The sequence below is a fragment of the Salmo trutta genome, chromosome 34 (assembly GCF_901001165.1).
Source record: "Salmo trutta chromosome 34, fSalTru1.1, whole genome shotgun sequence".
In the NCBI taxonomy this organism is placed as follows: Eukaryota; Metazoa; Chordata; class Actinopteri; order Salmoniformes; family Salmonidae; genus Salmo; species Salmo trutta.
Window position 1 is genome coordinate 14815108 of NC_042990.1, and position 10992 is coordinate 14826099.

Sequence of the window (10992 nt, forward strand, 5' to 3'; positions counted from 1 at the left end):
AAAAAAAACAACTAAAGTCACACCCATTTTGGCTAGCTTTTAATGTTTGATTGCTTATTTTGCTGTCTTAAGGGTAAAAAAATTACCCGCCACTATGTTTAACAGCAGAGAAAACCCCCTAAATGATATGTTTTCAACTTGAAATATGATGACTTTTCCTAGAGTGACCGCAACAGTAGAAAAAGTGAAACATCGCCTTTGTTCATATTTTCATGAAAGCTGTACACCACCAGGGTACAAAGATTGTCAAAGGGTCATTTTTGACCTGGTAGTTATACAATAATTTACACACCACAAACACACACACACACAGAGAGAGAGAGAATTGGAATTATGTGTGCTACTGATTGACCTCAGCCAGCAGCTCCTGAAGAGGAAGATCACCATTGGTTGGCACGTTATAAAGAACAAGCCTGAGCTCCCCCCTTCACCACCACTGCAACTCTGGTTCTTACCTCCCAAAGAGGAACAATAATGTGGTCCTCCTGAGCACACTGCAACGAACGGCTGAGATCAATGATCGTGAGGACAGGAAGCCAGCCATCATCCTGGACTACAACCACAACAAAGGAGGCGGGACAACCTGGACAAGGTGATTGGAACTTACAGCTGCAGGAGGATGACTGCCCGCTGGCCCCTGGTCATCTTCCATAACATAATTGATGTGTCCTTATACAATGCTTTTGTGATATGGAACAAGATCAACCCTACCTGGATGCCTGATATGCGGAACAAGAAGAGGGTGTTCCTGGAGCAGCTGGGAAAGGCACTTGTAACCCCACACATTCAAAGAAGGGAGCGCCTCCCCCGCACAGCAGCCTCTGCAGAGCTTGTGAAAGCTGTTCAGGGGGCTGAATCTTGTCCTGATCCACCTGAAGTTGCAGCTGGGGCAGACAAGAGGAGGAGATGCCTATTCTGACCACCAAAGAAGGATTATAAAAACAAATACTATGTGCTGCACATGTGAGAAATGCATCTGAAAAGTCCTGCACACACACTTGCATACTGTCCTACATGTGATAATTAGAATTGATTGATTATGTTTCTTCAGCTTTTGTTTTGTATCTATTATCTTATTTTATTCGTATTTATTGTTGTTGTGTATACACCTTGTGGGTGGGGGCAATGGTTATACAAATGGGAGAAGTCTAGTATTTTGTAGTTGAATTCCTCATTGTACAGTATATAAGAATATATTACTCTGGTGACAAAAAACGTTTGACTGTTATTGTTTCCCTTCAATAAAATGCATTCAAAACTACTTTCTGCACATTTCTACTACTTTCTTAGGCTATACAAGTGCTATCTCTTGCTAAAAATGGCATGTTTACACCTATGCAGTACTTTTAGCAATAATAGTAATAATAATAAACCTATAGTAAAGAAAACAATTATGTCAGGTGTGTTGTATTAAAAATGAGTTGTGTCCACTGATTAAATGCAGTCTTCTGCATTGTGAAGAGGGAAAACACAGATATTCCCAAAGTTTGTGATGAGTGACAGGTTGTTTTTCTTCATGCAAAATAGATTTGGGGTTTAAAATTCAATTAAGCTGCTTTAATTTAGGGGTTTAGTGAAGGCGGGTCAAATAATAATCCCTGTACCTCAGGACTAAATGTCAGTTGGCTTTTCATAGCCAAGCATTCAGAGGTCAAGACAGCAGGTGTGGTAGAGAGAGATGAAAAGTGCAGGTCCGGAAGAAGGTAGCACATCCGGTGAACAGGTCAGGGTTCCATAGCCGCAGTCAAAACAGTTGAATCTGGAGCAGCAGCACGACCAGGTGGACTGGGGACATTCAGGAGTCATCAGGCCAGTAGTTCCTGATGCATGGCCCTAGGGCTCAGGGTCGTCTTGGAGGGGAGGGATAGAGAGAGAATTAGAGGAAGCATATTTAAATTCACACAGGACACCAGATAATACAGGAGAATTACACCAGATATAACAGACTACACTAGCCCCCGACTATATATAGACACTGTGGCCCCGTCCGACGATAGGGGCCAACTAGCCAGGATATAAACCCACCCCTTTGCCAAAGCACAGCCCCACACCACTGAGGGATATCAACAGACCACCAACTTACTACCCTAATCAAGGCTGAGTATAGCCCACAAAGATCTCCTTCCATCGCACTAGCCAGAGTGGGCTCAAAACCGGACAGGATATGATGTCAGGGACTCAACCCACTCAAGTGATGCACCCCTCCTAGGAACAGCATGGAAGAGTATTAGTAAGCCAGTGACTCAGCCCCCATAATAGGGTCAGAGAATCCCAGTGGAGAGAGGGGAGCCAGCCAGGCAGAGATAGCAATGGCGATTCATTGCTCCACTCAATCATAGGACCTACTGAAGAGATGAGTCTTCAGCAAAGACTTTAAGGTCGAGAACAGGTCTGAGTCTCTCACATGGATAGGCATACCATTACATAAAAATGGAGCTGTATAGGAGAAAGCCCTGCCTTCAGCTTTTTTCTTAGAAATTGTAGAGACAATAAAGGAGGTCTGCGTCTTGTGACCATAGCATACGTGTAGGTATGTTTGGCAGGACCAAATCGGAGAGATAGATAGGAGTAAGTCCATTTAATGCTTTTGTAGGTTAAGAGCAAAACCTTGAACTCAGCCATAGCCTTAACGGGAAACCAGTGTAGAGAAGCTAGCACTGGAGTAATATGATAACATTTTGGGGTTCTAGTCAAGATTCGATCAGCCGTGTTAGCACTAACTTAGTTATGTAGTGCTTTATCCAGGTAGCCGAGAGTAGAGCATTGCAGTAGTCCAATCTAGAAGTCCAATCTACAAAATCATGGATTAGCTTTCTGCATCATCTTGGACATAAGTTTCAGATTTTTGCAACATTATGAACATGAATAAAAGCTGCCCTTGAAAAATACTATTGATATGTTTGTCAAAAGAAACTAACTGATATCTTTCCGACAGATAAGTACTAAACCAGGTAAGAACTTATCCACGTAGACCATTTACGGTCTGACCTCATTAAAAGGGTAATTTATCACCTTCACGAGTGCAGTCTCAGTACTATGATGGGGTTTAAAACCAGACTGATGCATTTTGTGTACATTGTTTGTCTTCGGGAAGGCTGTGAGTTGTTGCGCAATAGCTTTTTTCCATTTTTTTTTGACGAATGGGAGATTCGATATAGGCCAATAGCTTTTTACCTTTTTCGGGTCAAGGTCTGGCTTTTTCCAGAAGAGGCTTTATTACTGCCCCTTAAGTGAATTTGGTACACATCCGGAGGATAGGGAGCCATTTATTATGTTCAACATAGGAGGGCCAAGCATAGGAAGTAGCTATTGTCAGAACGAGAGGGGAGGGGGGGCTCATTGACAAGCTCCATTACTGCAGTAATTAAATAATAAAGTTGACTTGTTTAGAAGACATTTGAAGTCTCTCCTTTTGATTACAATATTCCATGACATCTTTCAGTAGTTGAGTTGGAAAAAGGTCCAGTATGCAGCTGAAAGGTTAGAGGCCATGACTATTTTCGTGAATTTGTCAAGAGATATAGGATAAAAAAAAAACTTGAGTGTCTCCATTGATCCTAGTTTCTGGCAGTTCTGTGCAGACTCAGGACAACTGAGCATTGGAGAAATGAACACTTTCAAAGAGGAGTCTGTGATTTGCAGTAGCTATAAAAAGTGATTGAGTAGGCTGCATAGATTTCATGAGGAGAAGCTCAAAACACAGAAACACAGTATTTTTTTTGGGGGGGGGGGGTTAACTAAGATGTGCTGTGGTAAATGTTAGCAACACCTCTGCCTTGCGGGGGATATGGTCAGTAGTGTAACCAGGAGGAGAGACCTCATTTCACAGTAAATTCATTAGGCTTGAGCCATGTTTCAGTCAAGCCAATCACATCAAAGTTATGATCAGTGTTTAGTTCATTGACTAGTGACTGCCTTGGAAGTGATCTATTGAGTAGCCCTATTTTGAGATGCGAGGATATCACAATCTCTTTCAATAATGACAGGAATGGAGGAGGTCTTATTCCATTGAGATTGCTATAGCAAACACAGCCATGTTTAGTTTTGCCCAAACTAGATCAAGGCACAGACACAGTCTCAATGGGGATAGCGGACTCCACTAAGCTGCAGGCTGGCTTACAGCACCCCTCCAGCTAGGATGGAGTCCGTCACTCCTCAGCAGACCAGGTTAGTCCTGTTTGTGGGTGAGTCCCAGAAAGAGGGACAATTATCCACAAATTCTATTAATTCGGGAGGGGCAGAAAACGTTTTCAACCAGCGATTAAGCTGTGAGACTCTTCTGTAGAGCTCATCACTCCCGTCGTCTGAGAGGGGGCCAGAGACAACTACTTGATGCCGACATATCTTTCTGGTGACCTCAGACTGTTTAATCCTAACATCGTTGGTGCCAATGTGGATAACAATATCCCTATAACCTCTATGCTCGCCGGTTTTAGCCTTAGCTAGCAACCTCTTTAGATTCGCCTTGACGTCGTAGCCCTGCCCCTTGGTAACACTGTATGATCACTGATGATTGGAATAACCAATGACTATAGTTTTCAATTTGTCAGCTCAAACCCCGTACAGGTGGAGGAGAGACCAGAGAAGCCTTGGTCTCAGACTCCGGGAGAACCGGTTGAAAATTTCTGTCGGCTGAATGAGCGACAGACCGTTGAGCATGCCGATAGCATTTTCTTTCCAGAACCATTGAAAAAGTGTCCGGCTTCAGGGACCTGTGCGGGGATGATTTATGCTAATATCTGTACATACTGGTGGCACAGACGCTGTTTCATCCTTTCCTACACTTAAATTGCCCTTGCCTAACGATTGCGTCTGAAGTTGGGCTTGCAACTCGGCTATCCTCACCATAAGAACGATAGTTCTCCTGTATATTATAAATACAGCAATTGCAATTAGATGGCATAGCATTAATGTTACTACTTAGCTTTTTCGGGCTGGTGGGGGTCCTGTAGAACATGTCTAGACAGTGTCCGGGGGTGAAAAAGTTGAATGAAAAAAGTCAAGCGAGGAAAATACTAAGATGTTGGTAAATGTGTTAAAGGCAGAGTTTTGATTGAAAGGTTATTAAAAGTAACAAACAAAATCATTGGCATTAGCCAAGTAGCAACAGACAAGCGCGGAAGTGTTCACTTGGTATGACAACTGCTTGCTCTCCGACTGCAAGAGACTACAGAAGGGAGTGCGTACATCACTGGGACCGAGCTCCCTGCCATCCAGGACCTCTGTAACAGGCGAAAGCCCTAAAATGGTCAAGAGACTGTTCTATCTGCTACCGCACGGGTAGCATTAACCGTCGAACCCAGTAAGAAACAGACCGGACCCTGAACAGCTTCTACCCCATTTCATAACACCGCTAAAATAGTTAACACCCTAGATCGATTGACCACCGGTGCTGTCAGATAACAAAAATCCACATCAATAGGTGTCAGTTTAAGCTAGCGATATCTGTTTTCTGCATTCCAACCCATAGTGTGAAAATATACAGTGCCCTCAGAAAGTATTAACACCCCTTGACTTTTCCCTTGACTTTCCCACATTTCAGTAAGAGCTACGTGTTGGGATTAAATGGATTTAATTGTCATTTTTTGTCAACAGTCTACAAAAATACTCTATATGGTCAACGTGGAAGAGAAATTCTAACATTTGTAAGACATTTATGAAAAATGAAACACTAATATATCTTGATTACATAAGTATTCAACCGCCTGAGTGAATACATTAGAATCACCTTTTGGCAGAAGCGATTAAAGCTGTGAGTCTTGGGTAAATCTAGCAACTTTCCACTTCTGGATTGTGCAACATTTGCCCATAATTATTTGGAAAATTCTTCAAAGCTCTGTCAAATTGGGTTGTTGATCATTTTCATGTCTTGCCATAGATTGTCAAAACGGATTTAAGTCAAAACTGTAACTCGGCAACTGAGGAACATTCACTGTCTTCTTGATTTAGTTTATACGGATCCCCATTAGCTACTGCAACAAGCAGAAGCTACCCTTCCTGGGGTCTACATAAAACATACAATACATGACAAAGTACAGAACAGTAAGACAGAATAGCATAAGATATTACATTAAATAAACAAATTAATTAAATATTTTAAAAAGTTATATAGGAAAGACACCAAAAGACAGTGTAGATTTGGCCTTGTGATTTAGGTTATTTGTCTGGTGGACAGCAGACTGAATCAGGTTTTCCTCTAGGATTTTTATATGTGCTTAGCTCCATTAAGTTTATTTTTTATCCTGAAAAACTCTCCAGTCCTTAACTGTTACAAGCATACCGAGAAGATAATGCAGCCACCACTATGCTTGAAAATATGGAGAGAGGTACTCAGTACTGTGTTGTATTTAATTTCGCCCCAAACATAACATCTTGTATTCAGGGCTCCGGGCAGCCGAGCAGAAATAGAGGAAAACTCGCCTCCCTGCGGACCTCGCATCCTTTCACTCCCTCCTCTCTACATTTTCCTCTTCTGTCTCTGCTGCTAAAGCCACTTTCTACCACTCTAAATTCCAAGCATCTGCCTCTAACCCTAGGAAGCTTTTGCTACAGTTCTCCTCCCTCCTGATCCTCCTCCCCCCCCCCTCCTCCCTCACTGCGGATGACTTCGTCAACCATTTGAAAAGAAGGTTGACGACATCCGATCCTCGTTGCTAAGTCAGAGCGACACCGCTGGTCCTGCTCACACTGCCCTACCCTGTGCTTGACCTCTTCTTCCCTCTCTCGTCCAGATAATCTCAGCGTCTTTGACGGCCGGCCGCCCAACAACCTGCCCACTTGACCCTATCCCCTCCTCTCTTCTCCAGACCATTTCCGGAGACCTTCTCCCCTACCTCACCTCGCTCATCAACTCATTCCTTGACCGCTGGCTACGTCCCTTCCGTCTTCAAGAGAGCGAGAGTTGCACCCCTTCTGAAAAAAACCTACACTCGATCCCTCCGATGTCAACAACTACAGACCAGTATCCCTTCTTTCTTTCTCTCCAAAACTCTTGAACGTGCCGTCCTTGGCCAGCTCTCCTGCTATCCTCTCTCAGAACGCCCTTCTTGATCCTAATCAGTCAGGTGTCAAGACTGGGCATTCAACTGAGACTGCTCTTCTCTGTGTCACGGAGGCTCTCCGCACTGCTAAAGCTAACTCTCTCTCCTCTGCTCTCATCCTTCTAGACCTATCTGCTGCCTTTGATACTGTGAACCATCAGATCCTTCTCTCCCACCCTCTCCGAGCTGGGCATCTCCGGCGCGGCCCACGCTTGGATTGCATCCTACCTGACAGGTCGCTCCTACCAGGTGGCGTGGCGAGAATCTGTCTCCCCACCACGTGCTCTCACCACTGGTGTCCCCCAGGGCTCTGTTCTAGGCCCTCTCCTATTCTCGCTATAACACCAAGTCACTTGGCTCTGTCATATCCTCACACGGTCTCTCCTATCATTGCTTATGCAGACGACACACAATTAATCTTCTCCTTTCCCCCTTCTGACAACCAGGTGGCGAATCGCATCTCTGCATGTCTGGCAGACATATCAGTGTGGATGACGGATCACCACCTCAAGCTGAACCTCGGCAAGACGGAGCTGCCTCTTCCTCCCGGGGGAAGGACTGCCCGTTCCATGATCTCGCCATCACGGTTGACAACTCCCTTGTGTCCTCCTCCCAGAGTGCTAAGAACCTTGGCGTGATCCTGGACAACACCCTGTCGTTCTCCACTAACATCAAGGCGGTGACCCGATCCTGTAGGTTCATGCTCTACAACATTCGCAGAGTACGACCCTGCCTCACACAGGAAGCGGCGCAGGTCCTAATCCAGGCACTTGTCATCTCCCGTCTGGATTACTGCAACTCGCTGTTGGCTGGGCTCCCTGCATGTGCCATCAAACCCCTACAACTCATCCAGAACGCTGCAGCCCGTCTGGTGTTCAACCTTCCCAAGTTCTCTCACGTCACCCCGCTCCTCCGCTCTCTCCACTGGCTTCCAGTTGAAGCTCGCATCCGCTACAAGACCATGGTGCTTGCCTACGGAGCTGAGCTGGGAAATGCACCTCCGTACCTTCAGGCTCTGATCAGGCCCTACACCCAAACAAGGGCACTGCTTCATCCACCTCTGGCCTGCTCGCCTCCCTACCTCTGAGGAAGCACAGTTTCCCCGCTCAGCCCAGTCAAAACTGTTCGCCGCTCTGGCACCCCAATGGTGGAACAATCTCCCTCACGATGCCAGGACAGCGGAGTCAATCACCACCTTCCGGAGACACCTGAAACCCCACCTCTTTAAGGAATACCTGGGATAGGATAAAGTAATCCTTCTAACCCCCCCCCCCCTAAAAAGATTTAGATGCACTATTGTAAAGTGGTTGTTCTACTGGATATTATAGGTGAATGCACCAATTTGTAAGTCGCTCTGGATAAGAGCGTCTGCTAAATGACTTAAATGTAAATGTAAATGTAATGTATTCAGGACAAGAAGTGAATTGCTTTGCCACCATTCTGCAGTATAACTTTAGTGCCTTGTTGCAAACAGGATGTATGTTTTTGGAATATTTGTATTCTATACAGGCTTCCTTCTTTCCCTCTGTCATTAGGTTAGTATTTGGAGTAACTACAATGTTGTTGGTCCATCCTAAGTTGTCTCCGATCACAGCCATTAAACTCTAACTGTTTTAAAGTCACCACTGGCCCCATGGGGAAATTCCTGAGCGGATTCCTTCCATTCCGTCAACTGAATTAGGAAGGACGCCAGTATCTTTGTAGTGACTGGTCGAATTGATACACCATCCAAAGTGTAGTTAATAACTTAATTAAGCATGCTCAAAGGGATATTCAGTCTGCTTTTTTACCCATTCAACAATAGGTGGCCTACTTTGTGAAGCATTGAAAAGCCTCCCTGGTCTTTGTGGTTGAATCTGTGTTTGAAATTCACTGCTCGACTGAGGGACCTTTCATATATTGTAGTTGTGGGGTACAGAGATTAGGTAGTCATTCCAAAATCATGTTAAAGACTATTATTGCACACAGTGACTCCATTCAACTTATTCTGTGCCTTGGTAAGCACATTTTTACTCCTGAACTTGTGCCATAACAAACTTATTGACTCAAGACATTAGTAAACATTTCTAAAAACATAATTAAACTATGATATTATGGGGTATTGTGTATAGGCCAGTGTCACACATTCTCAATCTAATCATTACATTTCCATTTAGTAATTTAGCAGACGCTCTTATCCAGAGCGACTTACAGTAGTGACTGCATATATTTCATACATTTTTTCCCCCGTACTGGTCCTCCGTGGGAATCGAACCCACAACCGTGGTGTTGCAAACACCATGCTCTACCAACTGAGCCACACGGGACATAATCATCTTCAAATTCAGGCTGTAACACAACAAAATATGGAAAAAGTCGAGGGATGTGAACACGTTCTGAAGGCACTGTATATAAAACACAGGAATATACAAATTTTGCCTGCACATGGCCTTTAAGGTTTGCATTGAAAAAAAAAAAAAATTCAGGTGCCAGGTCAGACAATTTGGACTATTTTTGATGTTTTGTCTATAATCACCCTGTAGTCAAACCTATTCATAAAATGTTAACGTAATACTGGTTTGTGAAGACTTTTTATTACATTTGTCAAACTGTAAGTTGAAGAAACAAGAACTGTATTGCAGTCTAAAATAAATTTGTTCATAGTTAATCAAGACAGATAATAACAAACTCAAGAAGAAATATTGCAATCTAGTATATTACACATGAAATAAATAAATGATAACTGTTTTAGTAAGTGGACAGCACAGCTTGAAACCACAAATGACATAGCTAATAAATATATAACATTCCTTGTTCAGCTCAGCTGTAACTTTGATTAACAATCATATATGTATATATAAAAAGTAGTACATTTCCCAAAAAACATGTGCCTATTAACCCCATTATCAATTTTCTTTTATGATAAAAATATATGCAACTCCCCGCTTTTCAGATGCAATTGTATGTAGTAACAAGGATTTTCCATGCATTAAAGTCCCGTGATTAGCAGATATAGATGATTGGTTGTTTTTGTGATGACAGTTGCCCACAGATGTTAGCGAAGTCACCTCAGAGGAAACCGTTTCTGGTGGTGTACTGTACATTGTAAGATCTACGTCTGTGCCAGCGTCTCCTTACAGCTGCACAACAGCCACATAGCAAGCACTGCAAAACAAAGATGGTGAAGTATGATTCCCATGCTAAATCAATATCATTGCAGACATCGAACAGCTTATTTGATCATATACTTTGTAGAGCATTTTCACAGTACACAAGTGAACACAAGCCTATACGTACACATAGCAGGATCCACAGGGGTACCAGAATGATAGCGATGCCACAAGGGATGATAATGGCCAGAGCCCAGCCAGGAAAACCTCCATCACTTGTGGTATTGAAAGTAGTGGTCAGCAAAAGGTTAGGAAGTGGTGTGGTGCTGGGTAGTTGTTGGGGCAACCGTGGTTGTTAGAGACCTAGAGTACACATTTAATACATTTTAGGGGGAATTATAAACTATAACATAGTGAACTATAACATATGAAACTGTTTTCGAGATTGAGTATTACACATACTGTACATGGTGTTTTATAACTTGACGTAATAAAAAAACTGAAATGGCAAAAAAAGCAGCATACCTGAGACTTTTAAGACTTCCTCTAGAAAAGCACTAGGGAACTTGATGTCTTCCTCTTTGTATACATACATCATGTCTGCCCTGATTTGAGTGCCAACAATACTGTGGACGTAAAAAAGTGGTTTGTGTGAGAGTTGAACATCTTCCCTCCATCCTGTTTAGCTGTACAAACAGCAGCTGTATGAAATCTGCAGACATTCTAAAGAGTGCAGTTGAGAAAGATGGGTTGGTTTACAGACATGACGTTGTACTTACGTGAAGTTGGCATTGGGAAAGACAAATTGTTTGCCATCTGGTTTACTAAGAATATCATTGAGCTAAAAGGGGGACAAAACAACA

The 10992-nt window shown here is 43.3% G+C and overlaps 1 long non-coding RNA gene across 1 annotated transcript; it reads right to left on the bottom strand.

Moving 5' to 3' along the window:
* Positions 1 to 9594: 9594 nt before the first annotated feature.
* On the bottom strand, positions 9595 to 10452 carry LOC115173668 (uncharacterized). Its single transcript, XR_003871644.1, has 2 exons — positions 10317 to 10452; positions 9595 to 10184 (listed from the first exon to the last, which is right to left on the bottom strand). It is a non-coding gene; the product is annotated as an uncharacterized LOC115173668 (long non-coding RNA).
* Positions 10453 to 10992: the final 540 nt, after the last annotated feature.